Source organism: Canis lupus, chromosome 4 (genome assembly GCF_003254725.2).
Source record: "Canis lupus dingo isolate Sandy chromosome 4, ASM325472v2, whole genome shotgun sequence".
Classification (NCBI taxonomy): Eukaryota; Metazoa; Chordata; class Mammalia; order Carnivora; family Canidae; genus Canis; species Canis lupus.
Window position 1 is genome coordinate 41,027,554 of NC_064246.1, and position 26,408 is coordinate 41,053,961.

At 45.1% G+C, this 26,408-nt stretch overlaps 1 long non-coding RNA gene across 1 annotated transcript; it reads right to left on the reverse strand.

The window, feature by feature from the left end:
• Positions 1–3,550: 3,550 nt before the first annotated feature.
• LOC125754970 (uncharacterized) lies at positions 3,551–19,847 on the reverse strand. The gene is made up of 3 exons (XR_007410238.1): positions 19,568–19,847; positions 17,153–17,237; positions 3,551–3,679 (listed from the first exon to the last, which is right to left on the reverse strand). It is a non-coding gene; the product is annotated as an uncharacterized LOC125754970 (long non-coding RNA).
• Positions 19,848–26,408: the final 6,561 nt, after the last annotated feature.

The window sequence follows — 26,408 nt, forward strand, 5'->3', positions numbered from 1 at the left end:
TCCCCTGCTTCTCAAGACCAACCAGCCAGCAAAACAATAGCATCCACCATTTATGGAGTGCTTACTAAGTGTCAACCCTGCACTAGTCATTCCATACCCTAATAGTGTTGGTCCTCGCAACTTTGGGGGAATATTTGAGACGCAGAGGGGTCAGATTACATGTCTTGGGTCACACAGCTAAGAAGTAGTAGATTCTGGATTTGAAGACATATCTCTGTATCTTCAGAGTTCATGCTTTTAAATTCTGGGAGAAGTGCTTCCCACTGGACTCCTCCCAAGGGGCTGCCGGCGGGAAATGTCTGTGGTTGTCACCATTTGTGATGAGTGAGGTTGGAAGATGATAGAATTTTAGTGCTGGCCTTTCTTGTCAGAAATATCTTTTCTAGGGGAAAAAAAAAATCACTCTGTCCTATGGTGTGCCTTTGGCTTCCTTCTCCTTCGCCAGTGCTAAAGTACAGCATATTCTCCCCAGAGTGTCCTGAGATGGGTGGAACTCACATGGAAGCAACACCCTTTCATTGTAGAGCCAAGCCTTGTTGCCGATACCTCCCCACCCACTCCTGCAACATCCTTCAGAGCAGAGTTTGGGACTAGATTCTCCATCCTGACTGTGATGTCTCCTGGACGAAGTCTGAAGGAGACCACATTACAATGTTATGTTTTCCTCAGTATAATAAACTTGCCCACCTCCTCCCTATTACCAAGTTTCAAGTGAATAAAACAGCCTTTGGTATCTGGACAGAGCCGCAGGTATATCTCCCCAGTCTGAGAAAGGGACCCATTCCTTGATGAAGTGACAGAAAAAGGAACCAGGAAAGTGCTGTGTGATCAAAGGCAGGTGTGTCTCTATATACACGGATGGCTGTGAACGCCACCTCTGCTGACTGCATCCCCTTTTCTGGGCTCTGGATATGGAAAGTTCTCTTGGGGGTGACTGGTTTGCTTCAAGATCTTGGGTAGGACCTCAGGCAGTTCTGGGACCTCTTCTCTGGCAGAGGGAGGAATTAGCAGGTGAAGAGACGGTGGACCTCAAATCTTTTTTTTTTTTTTTTTAAGCAAAATGATCAAGAAGTTATAAAAAAAGACTCTTCTGAGGGCTGAGGTAGATGGGAACTGCCTGGGTGAAGGTGATAAGGAGGGAGAAATAGCAGATTCAGCTCAAGACAGAGCTAAAAGAATGAGATAGGGACAGAGGGGTCCAGCTCTGCTCCCATAGAAGCACCCCTCCCGGCTCAGATGCCTTTCCTGTTAGGGTGAGTGGGAGGCCAAGGAATGATCTCAGGGCTGTGTCTTGGTCTCACCCCACCCTCCCCACCACCATATCCACTTCCGGGCAGATGTCACAGGTCATCAGATGCCTCCTTTGTGCTGACTCTGCCTTACTTGTCAGCCTGGCAGGCATGTAAGGAGCTCAGTGCTGGAGTCCTTAACTGTGTGACTTAGGTCCTTGGTGACTGCATCTCTTAAAGAGAAGCAAAGATATCTCTCTGAGACCTGGTCTTTGGGGCTGAGCAGGGTATCTGGCTGGAGTAAACACTCAATAAGTAACATCTTTTGCCATTGTTATTATCATTCCAGTTCTTTTTCCTCCCCTTTCAACCCCATACTGTCCGGAAGCAATTCAGGAAGGAAAATTACAGAGCTTCTACCTACATGACAGAGTCTTCACAAAGATCAGGAAAACATAGGAAAGCAGCTTCTAGCTTCCACCCCTGAAGCTGCAACCCCCTTCAGAAGTAAGAGTTGGAAACACTTTGAATCTGGGAGATCCTCGTCTCCCTCCAACTAGCCTTCGTTTCTTTTTTCTTCTCTTCTTTACTTTTTTTTTTATTGTCAGCTCTATTCTACATACTGAGAAGTATATAAAACATTATGTACTCTGTTAAGGTAGGCAAAAGCCAACATGTCAATGGCTTCACTCAAAATAACCAGTCAAAACTGGTACTCCTGAGCAGCAATGGGGTGCCCGATAGGGAAGCCTCTGCTCCAGGGGGGTGACTCAGGGATCCAGAATGATGGCATCTCCACCATCTTCATCACAGACTTCCATACTTACCTTGGGAATCAATACTCAGACAGCAGATGAAAGGAGAGTGTGGCTTGACAGGCTAGGGCTAGAAGTGGTATACTGTACTTCTACCCATGTTCCATCAGCCAGAATTCAGTTTCATGGCTAAGTTCACTGCAAGGGAGGCTGGGAAATGTGATGTGCTTGTGGTTCCAGAAGAAAGAGACAACGGTAGCCAGCTTTGGCATTTGTGCAGTTTAAAGCACACATCCGTAGAGTCACAGGCCAGGTCCAACAGCAAGAAAACTTGGTGTCCCTTTCATATCATATACCCTCCCTTCCCTCAAAACCACCCCTCTGACCCTCCTGATAATCACTTCTCTGTTTTCTGTTATCGTTTTCCATGTAAGTACTCATTCCTGGGTCTTTCATTTAAAAAAAAAAAAAAAGATAATAAGTTACTTTGTTTTTGAGGTTCATCTTTGAAAAACACTTTCAATAGTGACTTAAAAATCTCTCTGGGGACGCCTGGGTGGCTCAGCAGTTGAGTGTCTGCCTTTGGCTCGGGGTGTGATCCTGGAGTCCCAGGATCGAGTCCCACATCGGGCTCCCTGCATGGAGCCTGCTTCTCCCTCTGCCTGTGTCTCTGCCTCTCTCTGTGTCTCTCATGAATAAATAAATAAAATCTTTTTAAAAAATCTATCTGGATGCAAACTAATGCATAATAGCAGTAGTTGGTATCGTGTAAAGAGTACTGACTAGTTCAGGCACTGTGCTAACTGTTCTACGTGGATTATTTCATTTAATTCTGGTTATTCTAGGAGCAAGGTATTAGTATTATCACTGGTCTTCAAATGCAAAATGTGAGCTTCAGAAGATCACATAGCTAATAATGGCAGGGCTGAGATTTATCCCAGAGAGGAACCTAAGCTTTTAATTCACATAATATACTGCCACGGGTATTGTGGTCACCTTGTTGGTCATACCACCCAATGTCCATTCTCCCTTTCCTAATACATGTTTCTCTCCAAAGAACTATCCTGTTTCCCACACTAAAGAACTATCCTATTCACATGGTGAATATGAGGTTCCATCTCAACTCCCAAAATAGACATGGGATACGGGCCTAGGCAGTTCCATCACTGTATTCCCCTGGCCATGGTAATTAGTTCAGGGATGAGTATGTGATCCAGCCAGAATCAATGAGTTACAGCAAGACCTTTGCAACTAGATGTGTTGTTTTGGTTTATTTATTGGTTTGATGGTTTTTTGTTTTTGGTTTTTTTTGTTTTTGTTTTTGTTTTGTTTTGTTTTGGTTGTTTTTTTTTGTTTGTTTTTGTTTTTTTTTGGCAGAGCCGAGGAATGAAGAAAAAAGAAACTGGAGCTTAATGATCTTTCTAATGCCCTGGATCAAGCCATTCCTGAAGTCCTAACCATTTTTGTATACATGAACTAATAAACTTCTTTTCAGCTAAGCCAATTTGAGTTGGGCTTCTTACCTTTAAAGAGACCTATCCCAAACTTTTACACTGAGTAAATGATGTTCACAAATGCTCTAGGAAATGTACTATGTTGAGGATAAAATGTTCTCAAAATGCCTTCACAGTTAACAGTATTGATCATTTGAAGACTTAGATAATTTCTCTTCAAGGGATTGTTCCATCTTCTCTCCTAACGAAAGAACACAAAAAAAGAATCCTGCCCAGCTGTAGAATAAGACCTCCCATTCTACCTACAGACTCCACAGAAAAGGTAAGGCAGACAGATTTCTCTGTGAACATGGGCCAGTGAGATATCTGATCCCAGGAGATTTGAGGAGCTCAGTTTAAAGGGATAACAGGGATCCCTGGGTGGCGCAGCGGTTTGGTGCCTGCCTTTGGCCCAGGGCACGATCCTGGAGACCCAGGATCGAATCCCATGTCGGGCTCCCGGTGCATGGAGCCTGCTTCTCCCTCTGCCTGTGTCTCTGCCTCTCTCTCTCTGTGTGACTATCATAAATAAATAAAAATGTATTAAGAAAAAAATAAAAATAAAAAAAATAAAGGGATAACAAAGCCAAAACTATTCTAAACGATGATTTTTTTCAATAAATATAAATCTAGAAGGATCCCACTTATAAAAAGAGTAAGTTTTATTCTGCTATTTAAAATTATTTCAGTTATCTTGATCAGCTATGATTCAGAAAACAAGATTCTTGATTCTTCTTCATTTGAGATTATACCATTCCTTTTTCCCGCCGGAGTTAGGAAAGAAAACATTCTCACTTCCAGTTCCTGGTTACCCATGCAGTAACCTCTGCCTACTGGCTCCGGCCCACACTCATTTTTACCCTGGGAGCCTCCAGGCCATAAATCTATCCTTTGGCATGAGTGGTCCCGGGGCTCCTGAGCCAGCCCTTGGCCAACTCCTCTGTGCAGGGAGCCTCCAGCCCAGGGTCTAGAGTCAGGGAGCTGCAGCTCAGGAGTGAGAGAAAGGCTAAGTCCTGGGGCTGGCAGAAAAGAGCTGGCAGAGGGGTGGAGGCAAATAACTCAGGTTTTAAAAACTTTTTTAATTGAAATACAATTCACATATCATAAAATCCACCCCTTTAAAGTGGGCAATTGAATGGTTTTGAGGATATTCACAATGTTGTGCAACCATCACCACCATCTAATTCCAGAACCTTTTCATCACTGCACCCCCCCCCGCCCCCCGCAAATCTCATAGTCAGTAGTAAGTCCATCATAAGAGAGAAAACGCCACTCCTTTGTTCCTAATGTTGGGGTTTCCCCTTCCACCTGGACCGGAAGGAAACATCCTTGTCTTTTCTTCATACCAGAGAGGATTAAGTGGAGAAGCCACAGAGGCTAGTCACTAATTATTTCCTTTCCCTTGGGCTTTAACATTCAAACACAAGAACAAGATGCCCAAAGAGGGAGACTTCTAGAGATCCAGGAAACTGCATATGCATCTATGACAGATCACAGCCTGGGAGACAGTAAGTCCCTCCTTACATAAGCTGGGACTGCACCTGGGAATGGCTTCTTGCTTTCCAAGTGAGTACTATTGTGAGGAAAGCAAGTGCCAAGGGTGAAAATGTAAGGGGGTCCTTACTTTCAGAGTCCTGCAAGGGCTGGATCCATTCCAAATTGGCTGGCTTTTAATTTGGGATTTTATACAAATCCCTAGAGATCTTGGGCAATTCAAGGGGAGGATGCTGCCCAAGAGGCAGATCTTGGGCTTCCTGCCCATTTATCGTTTGAGAATTTCACCTTGTTTTCATGTAAGTTGAAAAATAAAGGACAAACCTCAGGTTTGTGAACTTAATCATAATAACTACTCCAGGGAAATCTCAACTGTGCTCTGTGTCTCATGATATAAACTCTAGGGTATAGATGGGATTGGGAGGAATCCAGGAGAGAAGGACTGACTTAGTGGGTGTAGTGTGACATTAGCAGAGAAATGTGTCTACATCTTCCTGATAAAGTGTGCTTTCATGTCAATGACTAACTTTATGAATTCACTTGAAATTATCTTCTGACGGCATTGTAAAGCTGATTTTCCTTCTTTCCTGATACCATTTCTTCATGCAACATTTGCTGAATACCTTCTATGATCCCGGCAGAGCACCAGGAAATTGGCATACAGAGAAAAATAAGATGTTCTTTATTTCCAAGGAGGTCAGTCTTAGAAACAGATCTTTATGATCCAGGTCTGTGACAGATACATGTACAAGGATGGGTGAATATATAAAGAACCAACTTTAGGGAAGTTTAGCATAGTGCTATTTATGGTAGTAAGAATCTATTTTGAAATAATATAAATATCTAATAATAGAGAAGTGGTTGGGGATAAAGTAAGGGGGTATTATCATTTAGTGTAATTGTATAGAAAACTATGTTCTATTTGTAACTGAAGGAAGAGTTCCACCATCCCCCAACACACACACACACACACACACACACACACACACACACACTTCCATTTATTTCTTATAGATTACATACAGAAGTCTTAGACTCAGTGCTGGCAAACATGTTAGATTATACCTATATAGTGTTTAAATTTGGGTGTATCTACATTCTTTAATGAAAGAATTCAGATTTTTCAGAAGATAAAATGGTTTTCTGGCTTCCTTTGAAGCCACATGAGAAGATGTGACCACAATAAGCCCCATTCCACACAGCAGTGCTTGGCTGGAGCTGTGTGGTGGGCTCCCTTGGTCATGTGCTGACCAGCCTGCCATTGTTCCCACTCCCCTGCATCTCCCAAAAGAGGCTGTAGATTACCACTTATCATCCTACAATTGGCCCATTGTACTCAGTGATGTCATCTTTCTGATCACTGTATGTATGTATTTGAAATTTGACCTCCTTGGAAAAGACAGGATTGTCTCGGACAATGAATATCTGGTAAAGGCATGGTGTATGTATGTGTGTGTGTGTGTGTGTGTGTGTGTGTGTGTAAGAGAGAGACAGAGAGAGAGAAAGAGAGAAGGATCTAGTAGTTTGCCTATGAATGAGCAATTAAAGAAAGAATCATGTCTAGATCTCATAGTGGTGAGGAAATCTTAGAAGAGCAAGGCTTGGTGGACCCACAGCAACCCTGGGCAGTTGTGCAGAACATAGCATGTCAAAGCCTTACTTACTATCTCTTGTCTAGTGGGCCTTGTGGCCAGCATGGCATTATTTTGTGCCTTAGCAGATTAGACATGTGGGAATGTCCTGCTGTAGGAAAGAGGGATGGACCCTGGGGTAGGACAAATACCGATGGGTCAGGAAAGCAATTTTCCAAAATCTGGGTGAATTTTGAATGGACAGGCTCAAAGAGAGAAGCCAGAGACAGAAACAGAAACTCAGGACGATGTCCAGAAAGACACTTAGAAAAAGGTTAATGGGTTTCATGACCATTGAGGCAACTAACCAGGCAGCCAGATTTGTCTTCAAGGCCAAGGACACACATCTTATTCTCACATAAGAAGACAAACCAGAAGGGCAAAGAGGGCAGCTGGAGAGGTGCTACCTGAGTAGTTCTGTGGAACCAGGCACGGCAGTGACAGTGATGATCTGGGACCCAAGTTCCACTGCATCATCCCTGGATCTGAAACTCAGGGGAAGCTATAGCTATTGGGGCAGGCCCTTAGCACTCTCATGGAGCTGTATGTGTGCGTGTGTGCGTGCATGCGCGTGCACTTGGACATGCAAGTGTGTGTGCACCTCCCCACATCATTCAGTGCTACCCAGAATGGCAGACCATACTCTAAGCACTATGTTAAAGCTTCTGGACATGAAGAGTCTGTCATTAAAAAAAAAATAATATATATATATATACATATATGTATATATATACACACACACATATGTATGTATATATAAAACATATACAACAACATATAACAGCATAGAATATATAAACATCTATATAAACACTACATAGATGATGTCATGTAACTAGAGCCACCACCATGTGTCAAATACTCGTAGGCACTAGAAATGCAGCCGTGGGGCAGATGGACAAGTCCCTGCCCTCACAGACCCCATGTTCTCGTGCGGGATTAAAAATAAACAAGTAAAGCATTGAGTCAATGAGAAAATACATTAGGTGGTGAAAAACCAAAGCAAGTGATATGGTACGTTGTGGTAAGATGGGAGATATTTCAGACCAAAGGATGGAGACAGGCTGTTCCTGACTACAGGTAGGATAAGCTCCAAGCAGAGAGCCCTGCTACTGCAGAGGAACCTGGGGTATCTGGGGACGACCAGGGGACCCAAGTGGTGGAGCAGTGTGTGAGGCGTAGAGTCCAGGAGATGAGCTTAGAGAGGGAGGTAGGAGCCAGGCCAAGGGAAGCCTTGCAGGCCTTTGTGGAAAGTTCCAATTTCATTCTCAGGGCTATGGGAAGCTGTTGGAAGGTTGCAGACAAGGGAGTAACATGATCACAATTATTTTTATTAAGCTTCCGCTGGCTGCTCTGTGGCAAGTGGATCACAGAGGGCAGGAGTGGAAACAGGAAGGCCAGGGTGGTGGCCGGCACAAATGTCCAGGCAGCAAAGTCAGTGGGCAGAGGCCAGCCTCATTTCCCAGCTCAGCCTCAGGCTCTGTGGGGCGGCCGGTGGGTTACCCCTCTTTGCACCTCTCACGGGGAATGGTGCAGTGCTGGCACACACTCAGTAAACCTGGGAGTTAGAATGCTGGGTTTTGGAGTCAGATACTGGCTGACTCTGTGGCCTTGGGTGAGTAATTTACCTTCTCTGAGCCTCTGCTTTGTCAAGCTTTCCTCAGAACAGGGCTGCAGCTACAGTGTCCCAAATGGAGCTGTGTCCATGTTCTCCCTGCCTTGTCTAGGGTCCCACTGGACAACCACAGAGAAAACCTGAGTCTGTGCCCCCAGGAGGGAGAGGAAGGGGATAGACTATTGAGCCCAGCTCTAGGGCCCTGGATCATCCAGGCTGAACCCCACTGTTCCTTGAGCCACCTTGGCCTCACAGATCCATCTCTCAATGGGAAAAGTGAAGAAAGCAGGCAGGGCCAGAGTGGGAGCTGGCCCTGCTCTGAGAGACAGGGAAGGGCCAGGTGGAGGGAGGCAGAGAATGTGACTCACTTGGTCAGTCATAGAGGATCCCAGGAGGAGATGTTCAGGAAGTGGATCCACCCTCCTCCTCTTGCTTCAGTGAGGACATGTAGCCAATCCTGCTCATATCCCCAAACTCCCATACAGGGGGCAATGGGCAGAGTTGAGCAAATGGAATGGGGTCAACGGAAGGTTAAATGAGAACACAAAGGGTCTTGAGGGAGGTTAGGGTAGGCAACTCATCAGGCATTGATGGACCTGTGAAAAGTCAGCCATCAGGGATCAGTGAGGGGGTCCTCGGGGTAAGAGAGGAGTGAACAATCAGTAGGAGCCCTGGGGGTGGTTGCAATGGTCACTTGGAGGGCTGGGGTGATCAGCAGAGAGGCAGATGCCCCTGCACATATGCCCTCAGCACTCATCATTTCCTTGCACATTGACCCGAAGGACACCAACTTGGAAGCTCCTATAAATCTGAAGGTTTCCTACAAACTGGACAGGCCAGAGTATTAGGGAGTCAACACCTGCTGTGGGACCCCTCAACCAGTAGCTCCTGCCCCTCTGGTGGCCTGGGGCAGGTGTTCTATACCATCTTGCAGAGTTGGGACATCAGTTGCCTACATTGACCTCCTGCCCTTGCCTGTCTCATGATCCCATTTTCCTTGCCAGTACTTTCTGGAATCACCCTCCAAACAAACTATGTGTACTCATATCCTCACTTCAAAGTCTGTAGTGAGGGAGCCAAACTAAGACAAGAGAGGAGATAGAGGAAATGGTTCTAGAAAGTTGCAGATCATCAGTGAGAGAGAGTGGCCGAGGTGAGAGGGAGTAAATGATGGGTAGTGGGAGGTGGGGGTCAGCCTTTATGCTACGGCTGATGCCAAGACATGACCCCAGTGTTGTTGTATGCCCACCTGGGCCAGGCCTTACTCTCTTCTCTCTCTTTGCTCCTCTGTAGGATGGAGCTCATTACCAGGGAATGAGAGAGGATGAGGGTGAGGAGCCTCTGCTCAGGCCCTGTGGAGAAATCTCTTCCAGGACTAGAGTGATAGGGAGGCCCCCAGGCTCAAGCCCCTTACCCTTCCCAACTTAAAAGGCCCAGTAGGAGGAATTTCAGAGAATAGGATGGTTGGAATTCCATCTTAGTTTTCCAGATACTCTAGGTCTAGATGAGGGCCCCAAGCACCAAAGCCTTTGAACTGGGTTCAAAGTGGTTCTTATCAGGGGGTTCAGGACTCAAGTAGCTGTTAAGAGAGCAGTAACTTGGCTGAGGGAGACTGGACACTGCCTTTCAGGCAGAGATTGTTCAAGAAAATTCACTCCTCCCACAGGAAGCCACCAAGAATTCCCACCTGCTTGTCTCCCTTCTTGAATTTATTGATTCAGCAGACACTGATTAAGCACTCTTGGGGTCTGGGCACCCTGGATGTCATGAAGGTAGTGCAAAGAACAAGATAGACATGCTCCTCACCTTCATAGGTCTTTCAGTTTCAGACAAAACCAGACTAGAATCAAGAAAACAATAAGTAGGGATGTCTGGGTGGCTCAGTGGTTGAGTGTCTGCCTTTGGCTCAGGGTGTGATCCTGGAGTCCCGGGATCGAGTCCCGCGTTGGGTTTCCCGCAGGGAGCCTGCTTCTTCCTCTGCCTGAGTCTCTGCCTCTCTCTCTATGTCTCTCATTAATAAATAAATAAAATCCTTTTTTAAGAAAAGAAGACAATAGGCAAAGACTAAGTATGCCTAAGGCGAAAATGAAAAATAAAAAAATTCCTGTAAGTTTTCATTATTGTAGGCAATTGTGTCCACATCACTTACAAAGCTATTGCCAAATCTGTCCAAGGAAGCAGAATTTGGGAGGGGAAGGGCACAAACTTGCAATAAGTAGTGCATAAGCCCTAGAAACCTAATGTACAGTATACTGAATATAACTAATATTGTATTACAGCCAACAAACTTGCTAAAAGACTAAATCTTAATTTCTCCAAACACTTAAAAGAAATAATTATGTAACGTGAGAGTGGTGCTAATTATCACTACCATGGCAAACATACCACAATACATAAATGTATCAAGGCAATATGTGGTACACCTTAAGTTTGGACAATGTTACAGGTCAAGTATATTTCAATTTAAAAACAAACAAACAAAAAAAAAAAAAAACAAGAAGACAAACCAAATGATTGCAAATTAAGAAAAGGACTAGCAGGGAAACCAGATAACCATCGGGAGCTAAAAGGGGAGTTTGTTCTGAAAGTTGGTCAGGGATGGCTCCTCTGATTTCCCAGTGACACCTGAGTTGAGACTAAAGAAGAAAAGGGATGAGATGCAGGAATACCACCTGCCCAGGGTGAATGGATCCAACTGACACACACTACTGCACTCAGAGCCTCATTTAATCCTCATAACTCTGGGAGGAAAATGCTGGTATTCCTTTCACAGAGGAGGAAACAGGCTCAGAGAGCGACACAACTTGCCCACGACGAGCACAGCCAGTGAGTGGCAGGATTCCTATCCTGGTAGACCTGGGTCTTGCCTCAAGGTCTTTGCCTGGAATTCTTTTGAACAGCATTCTACACTCTTCCTTCTCAGGTCCTGGCTAAATGCCACTTACCTAACTTAGAAATTACCTCTTCCAAGGAAGCCCTCCTTACTCTGCCATGCCTGGGTTAAGATCCTTTAGTGCATTACCACAGGCCGCTTGCAAAGTAGCAACTGCATAGTGTTAAAATTGTCTATTTCTGGGAATGTCTTTACTTCGTGTCATACACACAGTGCCAACAGAATCCGCCAGGCTGATAAGTTGGGCCTTCCCCTGGCTGCTGTTGATTGGCTGAGGGGCAGACACCTGACACAAGCAAAGCCAATTAGAAACCTTCCCTGGGACTTTGAAATTGGAATCCAGAAAAAGGAATGGTCTCTGTGCAGATGGCTGAAGCTGAACGTGTAGGAGGAGCCACATTCTGTGCCTCGACCAGGAGAGAGGACTGGAGGCTGCTTCTGGGAGAGAAGTAGAGGTGAGAGTTAAGGAGAAAGCACTTCCTGGGTTCCCCAGGCCCAGGCTCAGGCTGTGACTCCAGCCCATCCCTGGCGTGCATTCAGCTCTTGGAGGCCAGGACTGCCCACGGGGGCCTTCTCATCTCTGTTACTTATGACTGAATGACAACAAATACAAGTTGCTCAGTAAACATTTATTAAATGAACTAATCAGTCCAAACATGGTGTTGATTCCCCATCTCACCGAGTCCTTTCTTCATGGTATATTAATTTGGAAAAAAAAAAAAAAAACCAGTAAAACTATTTTTGTTTGAGACTGAAAGACCCAGCTGGCAGGCTCCCTCAGTCCAGAAGAGAGGAAGATGGCAGGCTAAGCCCCAGCAAGAGGCCCCATTGCGTGGCCTGGGGTTGACAAGCACCTCTTCCTAGGCTGTCTCCCCTCTCTGAGGCGGCACTGTCAGACACAAGGTCAAAGGCCTGAAATGGGTCCCTCCCAGTAACCTGGCCAAGCCTTGGATATGAGTTGGAGGAAGAGGCATGAGTTTGCCTGAGAGCCAGAGGTCACCAGTCAGAGCGGATGCTTTGAATTTAGACCTGGGTTTATGAGCCGCAGCGGCCGCCAGCCGAGGACAGGGCCCAGCCCTTCCCAGGCCAAGGGCTGCTGGGAGGAAGGCACTTTTAATGGAGTGCCTGTTTCTCCCAAATATTACGCTAGGCAGGGAGTTTGGACCAAAATGAAAGCAGAGGGTCTAATTTTAGACAGTACCTATGAATGAAACTTGACCCGAGCTGGGGAGGAAATACCTTCCCCAAGCCCGTGCCAGGACCAGTGTGTGTGATTTTCTGCTAAATTGGGCAGCTCCTGCAAACAGGTTACTGCGGGGACTCGGGCTTTTTTTTTCCCTTCTCTCTCCACAAAGTTAGTCAGACTCTTTCTTTATAAATATACATCCCTCCTCCCCTTTGCCCCCTCCTTTTACAAAAGCTCCTGGTCACTGCATCCCTGCCTGTTCTGGTTAGTGAACTGCCCACTCGTCCTCTTTCTTCTGCCCTGCCCTTCCCTGGGTGGCCCTCCCTTAGGACCAGGAACTCCAGACATTAGGTCAAGCGACATGGGACTCCAGAGCCCTGCGTCCACAGTACCAGAGCCCAGGGTCAGCTTGGCTGGGATCAGACGGAAACCAGACCCAGACTGTGGACCCAGTGAAGGCAAGGTTCACATCTGCCCTGTGTCCTGCTGCCTCCTAGGTGCCTGGCACTTGGCCTGCCCAGGATTTAGTTTCAGTCAATAGCTATCAACTCTGAAAGGAAGGACATCTGCCTTCTTGGTGGCTGTATACGGGCCCAATTTGCGTAGAGTCCACAAGCCATCCTTTCTTTGCCTTTTTTCTGTACAATGACTTGGCAATGCCACCCAAGAGCAAAAGAAGAGCCTGAACTACCCAGACAGATGTCACAGTGGCAAAGACGGGAAAGGCCACCTTGAGAAGTTTACAGGCCAGGGCCTCTATTATGGTCATGTCTCTTCTGGCCTGCCGTCTTCAGTAAACTGTCCATAAAATGGGGAGAGCAATCCTGGCTTTTCCAAGTGGCCTGACTGGTGACCCTCCCCAGGACATTCCTCCACTTCTCTTCCCAGCTCCAGCTCCAACCAGGGGCCAGGCCAGACTTGGGGGCGAAGGCGGAATCATGTCAGCCAAGCAGGACAGAGGCTGGAACGCGGCTCCGTTTTCAGTCTGGGGCGCGGCCCTGGCCCAGCTAAGGATCCGGTTCATCTGTAGCCGGGTTCTGTGGCTTTGGAGTGAAGGTCCATAGAGCATCCAGAGCAGCCTTGCAAACCCAGCAGGCTGGGCTGGGGAGAGTGTGTCAGTAGTGACACTCGTCGTGAAGATGAGCCGGAGCAATGTGGGCTCTCTCCCCAGCAAGCCCTGACCATTTGCTTGTCATATGTCAAATGACTCAGCCATTTGGGACCCATTTTCCCTTCTCTAGAAACCTTCCCGGCAATGTTTCTGAGGAGGGTAGAAGAAACCTCCCTAGATGTGTTTATCTCTGAGCATTTTGCACTTGCCAGCCTCCACAGTTGTGTGAGCCACAATTGTCTTCCTTAAAATAAATACGTCTCCCTCTGGAGAGCCCTGACTAATACAGGAGGAATACATTAACTCTTTTACCAATCCATGGCTTCAACAGAACTGAACTTTCTCGTCCAGCAACAGCACAGGGGTGCCCCCTGGCCAACTCATAACAATCGGTGTGGCGCTGCCTTCCTCACCGAAGCCCTACCTCACTTCCTGCAAGAGCTTGCTTCTGTAAAACTGGATGTACATCTGGGTTTTCTTTGTGTAAACTGAAATCTCTTAAGTAAACTCAGAGTATCAAGCAGAATGCTTTCAGCAACAAAACCCCAAAACCCCAACTCATAAACCATAAGTAAATATTTAGCTCATGTATTAGAAAGTCCAGGTGCAGGGCAGGCTCTGCAACTGGCTAACTCAGCAGCTCAAGACTGCCATCAAAGCTGGCTCATTCCAGCCATCCTCCCCGCGCCTCACCCTCAGCCTGGTAGTAACATGGCCACGGTGGTTTCAGTCTCTCCACCAGACACCACCACATAAGGGGAGAGTAGGAGAACCTGGTCTTCTCTGGCTCTCGCTTAGGAGAGAAGAAACTCTTCTTGAAAGCCCACAGCAGATTCCCCATACATCTCATGGAGGCCACATGGCCAGTTCTGAAGCAATACCAGCAAGGTGGGTGAAATCGTGCTAATTGACTTAGACTAACCACCTTGGATGCACTGGATGTTAGAATGAGTAACGAGAACAATTTAATCATCCTCCATACTTGGGGTAACCTCTATGAAAAGAACCCCTCTGCCTTATTCATCAGTGTGGCAGAGGTTCTGTTAAAGACACAGGATCAGACAGGGCAGATTATTGCACATGTTAACAATTATTTTGAATTGTGTTTTACTATGTTGTGCCCCTCCTCATATTTCTGGAGGCCGTAACTTGGTCACTCTCCACCAACCAAGATGTTGCTTTCTTCCAATGTGGCTTTCTCCAGCCTGTATGAGATCTCCAGTATGAGATCACATCACATCCTATGAGGATCAGGGCAGAAAGTGACAAAAATATACCTAGCACAGGATGTGCAATGTGTCATTTAATTGCCTTGTGAGCTCTAGAAAGTGGCTATCACGATCCCTCATGTTAGGGATGCTTCAGGTGCAAATAACAGAATACCCAAGTCCAACCAAGACTTAATTATCTCCTATAACAAGGAGTCCCAAGTTTGGTGCAACAGTTCAGCATTGTCATCGGAAGTGTTCTGTGCTTCACCTGTCCACACCAGCGCATGAACTTTTATTTATGGGCTCATCATCTCATGGTTGTAAGATGATTGCTTCAGCTACAACTATCATATCTTTGCACAGAGGAATTCAAGACAAAAAAGAAAGGAAGGAAAATGTTTGATGTAAACCTCCAGCCAGACTTCCTATTGTCCTGAACTTGGTTACATGCCAACTCCTCAGCCAATCATTGTCTTAGACCAAATATAATGCATCCCTCCGTAGTAAGCACATTGCCACACATTGCCACCCTTTCTAGCAAGGAAAATGGAGTAATAGCTATTTGGTGGGCAACTAGGTGTCTGCCACATGCCTATTCTACAAATAACAAAACAGAGTCTCCAAAAGAGACCAGGAAATGTCCAAGGTCACCTGGGCAGCAAAGAGGCAGAAGTAAGGTTCAGACTCAAGTTGAGATGGTCCGGATCAAGCATCTTTTCACAATGCCACAATAGCAAGAGAGGATATATGTCCTGAAGCACTTTTTATTCACATCTGGAACCTTCCGTTGGCCAATTACACACTCCCTGGTAGCTCTCTTTGGTCACCCCAAGTATGAACAGGACCCCACACCACATGGTCCCATTGTAGTTGCAGCCAACCCAACAAGGACTTCCAGTTTGCTATTTGGGGGTACCCAGATACACTTCTGCTGCTTTCCAAATGTAGTCATTAACATCGGGCTGTTAAAGGCACTGGCTCCCTATTTGCACTGAGCCATTTTTATGATATCCAGTGAACATGAGAGAACTGCAACCAGAACCATTTATAGACTTCATCTTAGAGTCTGCGATGATATATATGCTTTTTCCAGGTATGGACTGGGGGAGGCTGTGTGTATAAATCTTGAATTGATAGAAGACTGACACAGAGGGTAGGGGCCACAGAACAACACAATAGACAAAACCTTGGTGAGAGACTCATGGCACCTCCTTCTAGTACCATCCCTAAGGCTTACCAGCTGCAGGACCCCAAGGTGGCCACTTTTTTCTTCTCTCTGGCTGCTTCCTCTCACCTTCCTTGCTTTCAACCACAAATATACTGGAGGAAAGGAACTAATTCTTATTCATCTTTGTTTACTTTTCAACATCTAATGTCTGGCACATAATAAGTACTCAGAATTGGTTGAATCAATGAAAGAATGAGTACATAAATGAAATGAATGGACATCTCTCTCCCTCGAGGGAGAAGTAATATTTGATGTCTCTGTTCTGATCTGCAACAGAGAAGGAACTCAACCAGGTTAAATGAATGAATGAAATGTTTCAAATCTGGGGTTGTGTCCACTTAACTCCACTTGGCCACTGTACTTACTGGTTCTTCTCTTTACAACTTTCCTCCTCTGACTCATTCAGGTCTCAGCTCAAATACCCCTTCTCGGGGATGCTATACCTCCAGTACCTCTTTATGCTTCATCTCTTTGTTCATTTTCCTTCCCAATACTTTTATCAGTATGCAATAATTTTCTTTGTTTATGGTCTATCTCCTCTGACAACAATACAAACTCCTTGAGAGCAAAGCTGTTTGGATCTCCTTCACTGTGGTGCCCCCACACCACAGTGGAGAATGTCTGGCACATAGTGGAAGCTCAATAAGCATTTATTGGGATGCCTGGGTGGCTCAGTGGTTGAGCATCTGCCTTTGACTCAGGGATGATCCTGGGGTCCTGGGATCTAGTCCTTCATCGGACTCCCCACTGGGGAGCCTGCTTCTCCCTCTGCCTATGTCTCTTCCTGTTTCTCTGTGTCTCTCATGAATAAATAAATAAAATATTTTAAAAAAGCATTTGTTGAGTGAATGAATACATGAATATGCCTCCTAACCTTTTATAAGCCTTTCAGTGGCCCCTCTCCAGAGCCACAGGCCCTTTCTTGTCCCTCCATTCCTTTCAGGGCCTCTTGCAATATAAAGCATCTTAAAAGCCTTTCCAGGCTTGGCATCATAACCCCATACCTTGGCCCCTTACCCATCTGATCATGCTTTCGATCCTTCTTCTACCCCCAGGGCCCTACACTTCACCTTCTTGATTACTGGCTATCTCTGGTGCAGCCACACAATGGAATACAATACAGCTATTAAAAATGATAGCAAAGACGTTCATGTATTGACATGGAAAGACACTCATGATATATTGCTAATTACATTACAACATTTTATATAAGTAGTTAGATTCTATGTCTGCCAAATCTCTATTTGTAAGTATATGTGCTTGCACCACATGGAAATAATCAGAAGATTATACAACAAAATCTTACCAATGATAATATCTGCATATTTCCTTTCTTTATAGTTTCTTCTGTTTTCTAATCTTCTTATGCTTCTGTATCCCTTGTATAATTTCTAAAAAATATTAAGTTCAACGATATGAAATTACTATTTTGAAAGATCAAAAACAGTCAGGTATCCTCCAGTTCATATGATTAGATGAAATAAATAAACTAAAAGATCAATGAGCATTTAGGTAGAGTTAAAGGTGAGGAGGCATTAGAGAGAATATAAACACTAGGAGACCCAAGATTGCATGCTGAGTGGAGTTGCTATAGGGAACAATCCCGCCAGCAGGACCAGGTTTGAGGAAAAAGAAACCGGTCAGGTCTTTTAAAGCCAAAAGACCATGAGTCATCTATGTCCTATATTAAGATACTATAGTCCCAGGTCACTGTTAATCAACAGGTGATTGGAGTTATTGAGTAGGTAAACAGTAGGACAACTAGAGATGATTTCCATGGTTTCTGTGGCTTTCAGTGTTCCCTGCCTGGGCTCCATAAATAGAGTGCCCAATTTGGGAGTGATGTTGCCCAGTGACCACTTGAGCAGAAGTCAGCTCCACGCCATTGCCAGTAGCCTGAGAGAGTAAATCAAGATTCACCAAAGGAAGGAGAGGAACAGGGAGGAAAGGAGAAGGAGAAGGAAGAAAAATATTTATATTTCCCAAGCACAAAGGTCAATGGCAGGTGCTTTCTCCAATGTGCTAAAGCCTTTCTACACCATAGTTTCTGAAAGGGGTGGTGACGCCATGCATCTACGACCATCATTTGAGAGAACTGAATGGTCAAAGAGTCTTTTATGAAGTTCCTGAGCAAGGACTCTGATGTGCTGTGGCATTTGTCATAAGGTTTTGTCACAGATAAGCACCTAGCTCAGAAGTGGGAAGCCAAAGGCAAAAGGGTGGAGTCTCCTGGAGGTTGGTGGTTCTGGGAAGAGTCAAAACCAGCCTCAGTCACTGCACCCAAACCACACACCAGTAGGCTTAGAACAATCAGTGCAAACATTCACTCTCAGGGCATGAAGGGAACTCCACCCAGCCTCTGGAAAACAAGAGCCATGGAAGCCAAGGTGCATTTGAGGAAAAAGGAAAAACTAATGTAAGTTACCTGCAGATTAAAAAGAAAAAGGGGCAAAAAGGTTAAAATGAAAATGGCAAGATCTAAAATTTGAAAAAACAAATTTTCAACCAAAAATTACAAAGAACTAAAAAAAAAGAACATTTGTTTTAAAACTATAAGGAGAGAGGGAATTCAACTTCAATAGAAATCAAAGAAATGCAAATTCAAATAGGAAGATGTCAATTCTTTGTCATCAAATCACCACCAATTTTAAAGGTTAAAAGTATGTAAGACCGCATGCTGATGAGGATGGGTAATCTGGACACTGGATACTCACTTCTGCCTAGATGTGTAAATTTATGTACATAAATAAATATATATTTATCATATGTATTGTATATTATGCATATAAATAAATAAATATTATATTATATTATATTATATTGTATTATATTATATTGCAATATATAACCAAAGTTTTTTAAGAGTATTCAAGATTCCAGACCTTTGACCCAGTAATTCTATTTCTGAGCTTCTATTTAGGAAAACAATCCTTTAAAAAAATCATAAAACTTTAATTATTCATACTTGTTTAAAAGTTGAGACAACTTAAATCGTCAACAGTAGTCACTTAAAATACTATTATAAAGATTTACAACAGGGTGACGGGTACTGAGGGGGGCACTTGACAGGAGGAGCACTGAGTGTTACACTATATGTTGGCAAATCGAACTCCAATAAAAAAATATACTATAAATAAATAAATAAATAAATAAAGCTTTACAACAATATATTTATAAAGCTGTATTAATAAAAACAAAAAAACACATAAAATGCTTATCATATAATATTAAGTGAAGAAAAATCAGGAACAAAACTGTACATATAGTAGAATCCAAAACTTCTAAAAATAAAATGAAATGGAGTAGAAATAACCCAACATGTGTACATTGGTTGGAGATGATTGAAACTGTCAGTGATTTGGGGGGTTTTCCTCAGACTCATCTATTACTCAAGGAGTCTTTAATATTTTATGATGAAAAAAAGCCAGTTCTATTTTTTGGCAAGCAAAAAATTAAAAAGATAATTGCCAAATACTCTGCAATTTCTGTGTCACAAAAAAAGTGCATGATGCCAAGTTCATCTGTGACATACCTATCACACCTTGTCTTCCTTCCCCGGAAAGTACTCTCACTTCCCTCCGTTAGGATAGAAGTGGGGTTGGGGCCAACTTGTTTAACAAACACATGGAGTGCATAAATATCAGCAAACTGAAACAAAAGGAAAAGAAGGCAAGAATACACCAAGGGGATCATTCTGATGAATCATATAAAGCCTCATCACCTTGATACATCTAGAAATGTGAAGGTAAGGTAGAAGCATCTCTTCTTGAGTCGACCTTAAAAAAAAAATGAAAATAAAAAAAAAAGAATTCCTGAACTGTTGAAAAGTGAGCAAACTAAACTAGAAACTAGAAAGTTTCTAGTAACCTAGAAAGAGACCGTAAAAGCAGACTGAAAAAAAAAATCTCAAAGAGGGTTGAAATTCTTATCTCAAAAGAAATAAACATTTGAAATACGCAATATTGTCTCAAAAGGAAGGTAAATGGGCATATAATCCATGAATTTGGTGATAGGTAAATGGAAGCTTCCGTTTCCAGGGAAATGAGAACCAGCTTCTGGAATTTAGATCCCCACTGCTTCACATGTTGGCTGGGTGCTCTCTGCAAGCCACTTCATCCCTTCCTGGAGGCTCAGTCTTCTCATCTGTAACATGGGAAAACCATTCCCCCTCTCTGGGTCATTGCCAAGAGCCACCGTTCATTATTGCATATTTATTAAGCACTTTCTCTCTCTGCTGGCAATATGCTTCATGTGCATTATCTTAGTTCATCAATAGTAAGGTAATAAATGTCAAGGGTGTATGGGTTTTATGAGTTCTCTTTTTACCTCTCCTTGGTGAATTGGTTTCAGATAAACAGCCTGTACCCTGACTGCTCAGCAATAACACAAGAATATGACATGGTCAATTGGCCCAATTCCCTGCACTCAAGCAGCTCCAGAGTTCTCCAACATCATCCAATGTGCCTTTCTTCCATCAGGACCTACTGTGTGCCAGACATGATGCTGTGTGCTGGAGACATAACCATAGGCAGCTAGCGGGCTTCGTGCTCCTAAAGTTCATAGTCTGGTGAGGGAGACAGACCAGGAAACAGGTCTTTGCAACAGATTGACATGTAAACTATTAGTAATCCCAGCTTCACCATTTACTGCCCACAAGATCTTGGACAAGTCACCCCACTTCTCTGTACCTTGGTTTTCTCACCTATAAAGTGGACAGTAATAATTCCTACTTTAAAGGGTATTTGAGAGGTTAAAATAGACATATAGGCCACTTAGAATAATGCTTGGCACATATGAGAGCTTTAGGAGTGCTTGCCATCAGTATTAGTCCAGATTAGGGCTGGCAGTGACAGTAGCAGCAACAAGTAGTAGTAGTAGTAGTAGTAGTAGTAGTAGTAGTAGTAGTAGTAGTAGTAGTAGTAGTAGTAGTAGTAGTAGTAGAAGTAGTAGTAGTAATAGTAATATGACCATAAGGAAAGTGCTGGGGGCACAGAACAAAATGCTTAATCCAGCCTGGAGGTGGGAGTGGGTGAGGAAGACTTCCTGGAGGAAGTGACATTTAAGCCAAGCCCCGAAGAGTGATTAGAAGGTCACTTGGTGAAGGCAATGGTGGAAATATATTCTAGGAAGAAGGAACCATGAATGTGAAGGCCCCTGGAGCTGAGAGAAAGCAGACGGCAGGCAGTTAACTATGAGGCATCATGCGTGGCTGACGCAGAGATGGACAGAAACGTGGTGAGAGATGAAGCAGGCTGTCCAGGACAGAAAGGGCAGAGCCTAAGAGGCCTGTGAGCCCCTGTGGGCAGTTTGAATTCCATGGTGAAGTCACTGCGGGCTTTCAGTAGGGAAGTCACAGGAGCAGCTTTGGGTTTTAGAAAGCTCTTCCTCATGGTCTCATGGGGAAGACCTGAAGGAGGGCTGGCTGGAGGCAGGGAGGAGGCAGCTACCATCATCCAGGGGAGGGAGGGTGACGACCCAAACTAGGGCCTTGGCAATGAAGTGAGGAGAAAGGGACAGATCTGAGAGATTCTGAGGGCTGACAAGGGCCAAGCGGAAGAACCTAGTTTCTGATGGGATGAGGAGGAGGAGCAAGCCAGGGGCAAGCAGGCTCCTGGCTTGAGTGACAGGGACTTTGGTTTTAAGATCTGTTTTTAAGTTCTCATGTTTCCAGTCTTCTTCATAACAAGATAATGAGGTTCTTGGAGGGCAGGGCTGTTTTAAGCATCTGTGAATCCCCAAGGCCTGGTACACAGTGGGCGCTCAATGAATGTCTCCTTGATTCTGGCCCCTCCCAACCACTGGCTGTTCCATTGGACTGAGCCCCTGCCAAGGCCTTTACCACGGAAAACCAAACCGCAGTGGGTTTCCAGAAATGTGGAAAACATCCCCTCAGGAATCCAGACGTCCCCACGGTTCTCCTGTGCAGAGGAGAGGTGGCAGGAGGGAGAAAGAAGTCAGGCTGGTGAGGAAGGCTTGGTCCTGGAAGCCACCACTGCCTGGAAGAGCCATAAGAGGTCCATGGGGGATGCCTGAAAGCGAGGTTTGGGAGGGAAGGGAAGACAGTGTGGGTCTGTGGAGGGTCTACACACAGGCTCCTGGCACTCAACAGACATACACACACACAGTACACACACGTACACACACAGATCACTGCCTCGCCATAACCTATGGAGCATCTGTGAGGGAGTTAGGGAGGCACTGGGCTAGGGACCTCGCACACATTATCTCAGTGATCCTCTATCCCCTACAGCCCTGAGACTCAGAGATGATGGACAGGACCTGAGGTCCAGTGAGATGGACTCACTTGCCTAAGATCACACAGCTAGGAAGAGAGAAATTGTGGATTCAAACCCAGGCCTGTGGGATCCTAAATCCACCATTCCAAAAGGCCAAAAGCCTGGAGCTGATGGCCCGTGAGGTCAGTTCAGCAGGCAGATATGTTTTATTTGGACCTGATGTTGCTTTAAAAAGTGAGAAATTTCACATAAAAGTCCAGATTTCCGGCTTCTCCTTAGAAACCAGGTTTGGCAACCCTGGGCTCACCCTTCCTCCAGGTTGCAACTGACTAGGCTTGTGCCCTCTGCTCCCCGCTCCCAGCCCACAGCCCTCACTGATGTTTACCACCTGGCCCCCAAAAGCATCTGAGTTGGACTTTGGCAGGCCCAGGAGCTCTCCCTCAGGACAGAGACTCAAATCTTAACAGGAAAATTCTGAGCCCTTTTCTCAGCATCCTCTCCATACTCCCTTCTCTCTCTCTCTCTCTCTCTCTCTCTCATTAGGTACGTGATCTTTACAGTCGGGGCTTTAGCCAGTGGCTTCCCCTTTCTGAACCTCAGGTTCTAATGTGTAAAATGGGGATCATACTACTTATCTGATCAGACTATAGAGAGAATTACATGAACTTCCAAACTCTGGGTTTGGGTTTCCCCCTTTCTGTGGAACAGGACAGGTTCAAGAGGGTACTAGCAGTAACTCAGGCCCAGGCCTGGTGATGTCCATTACAGTGGAACTGGAACAGGCCGGGTTTGCAGGTGCTCCTGGGCTGGATGGTATCACACCTGGGCTCCTGCGGCCCTTGGCTGACCCTCTCCTGAAGCTTGTCAGCCTAGTGAACTTTTTAAAAAAAATTTGCTTAAATTCAATTGGCCAACATATAGTACCCAATGCTCATCCCATCAAGTGCCCTCCTCAGTGCCCGTCACCCACTTACCCTATCCTTTCACTAACCTCCCCTTCTACAACCCTTTGTTTCCCAGAGTTGGGAGTCTCTCATAGTTTGTCTCCCTCTCTAATTTTTCCCACTCATTTTCCCTTATAATCCCTTTCACTATTTCTTATATTCCACATATGAGTGAAACCATATGATGACTGTCCTTCTCCAACTGACTTATTTCATTCAGCATAATTCCCTCCAGTTCCATCCACGTTGAAGCAAATGGTGGGTATTCGTCATTTCTGATGGCTGAGTAATATTCCATTGTATATATAGACCACAGCTTCTTTATCCATTCATCTGTTGAACGACATCATGGCTCCTTCCACAGTTTTAGCCTAAAACTGTGAACTTGCTGATTCCTACTATGTCTATCGCCCTCTTTAGAACACATGTTTTGTGAGGTCTGTGACTGTGTTTTCTTCCTATCTGTACCCTGTGGCCCTACTTTGTATTAGTAAAATCTCTTAGAGATGGAGGGCCCAAGGCTCAGGCTTTGGTCCTAATCTCCTCTGTTTACACGTACTCACTTAAAAAAAAAAAAAAATTATTTATTTATTTATTTATTTATTTATTTATTTATTTATTTAGGAGAGAGAGAGAGAGAAGAAAAAAAGAAAGCGTGAGCACAAGCAGAGGGAGGGGCAGAGGGAGAAGCAGACTCCCCTGCTGAGCAGGGAGCCTGTGGCAGGGCTCAATCCCAGGACCCTGGAATCATGACCAGAGCCAAAGGCAGAACCACCCAGGCGCCCCGACACTCACTCCCTTTGTGATTCTTCCACTCTCAAGGCTTTAAATACCATTCATACACCAGTGACTGCCAGACTTACCTCCAACCCAGACCTGCTCTTGACCCCAGACTGCATATCCAACTGCCTACCCAGCATTATCACTTAGATAGCTAATAGATACCTCAGAGTCAGTGCATTCAAACATGAACTTCTGATCTTCTGTCCAAAACCTGCTCCAACCACAGCCTTTGCTCTCTTGGGTGATGGCAACTCTATCCTTCCAGTCATTCAGGCACAAGGCTACCAAGTCATCCTGGATGCTTCTCTTCCTCCCACATCTTACCTTCGGTACCAGATGGTTCTTGCCACCTCCACTGTTATCACCTTGTTCTAAACCAATATCACCTCTTGTCTGAGTTATTATAATAGTTTCCTTACTGATCAGCATCCTGCTTGTACCCTTCCCTCCTTTCTCCCCTGACAAGTGAGTCTCTATACCAGAATCACAGTGATCCTTTTAAAATTTAAGTTGGATTTTGTCTCTCTGCTAGTCAAACCCACCATTGGTGCCCTCTTCCTCACATAAATACCCGGGTTCTCTACAATGACCTACAAAGCCCTCCATGGCCTGAAGCCCTCTCTGACCTCACTTACTGCTCTCCCCCACATTTACAAAGTTTCAGTAACTAGCACAAAGTCATCCAGCTAGCAGGGCAAAGAACCAGGACTAGAATTCAAGTCTGTTTTGACTTTTAGGCCCTTCTATGACAAGCACAACTTACCAGCAAGTCTCATTGCTTTTCCTGCACTATAGTTTCCTCATCCAGAAATAAAAATACTCCTACCTGGATTACATAGTGGGGGATTGGACGAGATTTTTAAGATGACATTTTATCTTTAATATTGGATGAATCTCAATGGGACTTGATCAGGAGCTGTGTTCTAGTCATTTCTATATCTCTGGCACTTGGCAAACATGGGTTGAATGGGTGGAATGAATGTATGGGTAAAAAGATGGATAGATGGATGGGTGGATGATGGATGGGTGGTTGGTTGAATGGATGGGTGGAAGATGGTTGGTTGGATGACAGGATGGCTGGATGGAGGTAGGTAAATGGATGGATGAATAAATAAATGAATGGATAGATAGATGAATGGTTGGTTGAATGAAATAAATTAATTAATGAATTGATGCATAAGGAAAGGAAACTCAGAAAGTTGAGCAGAGGAGAAAGTGGAGAGAAAATATTGCTGAAAGTGTTGTTTCCTGGACCTCTGGCTTGGAGTCAAAGGACTGAAATAATACCAAAGACAAGAGAGCCTCACTTACTTACCAGATGCTTGATGGAGGACCAAATGGGTGTTTGAGCAGCAGGCTATAACAGAGGACAGAGCCCAGACTTTAGAGTTAGAAGGACCTGGGTTCAAATTTTGTCACCCTACTTACTAGCTGTGTGACACCAAACCCCAGTTTTCTCAGAGACCCTGGGGATAATATAATTCACCTCTCTTATGGTCCTTGTCAGGACTAAATGAGATATTATATAAACATACATTTTAAAGTGCCTGGCACATAATAGGTATGCATTAATGGAGCTGCCATCATGGTTATGAAAGGCCTAAACCAGAAAGTGGGGCCTTGGTCGGGTCTGGCACCTCAGAGTGGACTCCCTGTCTTGAGGTTGCCTGAGGAGCTTTGATGAAGGGTTCCAGAAGCACAGGCCAAATACTCTGTCTATATCTGCCCATCTCCTGGCCATTGGCTCTGTGGTCCAACTGGCCAGGGTCCTTGGAGAGTACACAGGTCAGGCCTCAGTGCAGAGCAAGTCTGACAGGTTCAGAAGGCTGTCTTAAGGGGCCAGCCACCTGCCCTGCCCCACCCGGCTTAAGGGGAGAATTTGGCATCAGAGTCCAGAGCCCCACTTCTCAGGAAGTTCTCAGACATGAGGAACTTTCCATTCACATTGCAGGAATTTTTTTGCAGAAAAAGGAAAAAACTAAAAACCTTCATCCTTTGGCCTCTGGGAGAATATTCCTTTTATGTGAAACTGGCAGGGAGGAAAATTCAAGATTCCTTCTCCTTCGCCTAATTGATATCAACATGAAATATTCTGGTGTTGTTTTAATAAGACTTTGGTTTTCCAGCAAGAGTAGGGGAAAAAAAGAAAAAAAGATCTTCTCCTGGACCAGAATATTTTTAGCGAAAATATTTTGCTTGCATCCTCCCTGCCCCCTCCCTTCCCTGTTCCTGCCCTGGCTTCAAAGGCACAGCAGTGCCGTTCTGGGGTGCTAAGCAGCAGAGGCCCACACTCGGCAGCCCCCTCCTCCCCTTGCATGGCAGGCAGGCCGGCCAGGGAGTGCCAAGCCAGGAAGATATTTTTTCCAGAAGCGGCATCTGGCTCCTTGGCAGCCACACAAGCAGTTGTGCTGGCAGCCGAGGCTGGCCGGGGTCTGCCGTGTGTTTAGGCTGCTGCCTCTTCTGACTCTCTCCCACAGACACGATGTTCTCTCTCTTGGGCTGGGCCCCTCCTGCCTTCACCCCTCAGGAGGATGAGGGGGGGCCTCAGAGCACCTGAGAGTTTTGCCCCTCGCCTCCCAACAAGGTTTGACACTGAGAT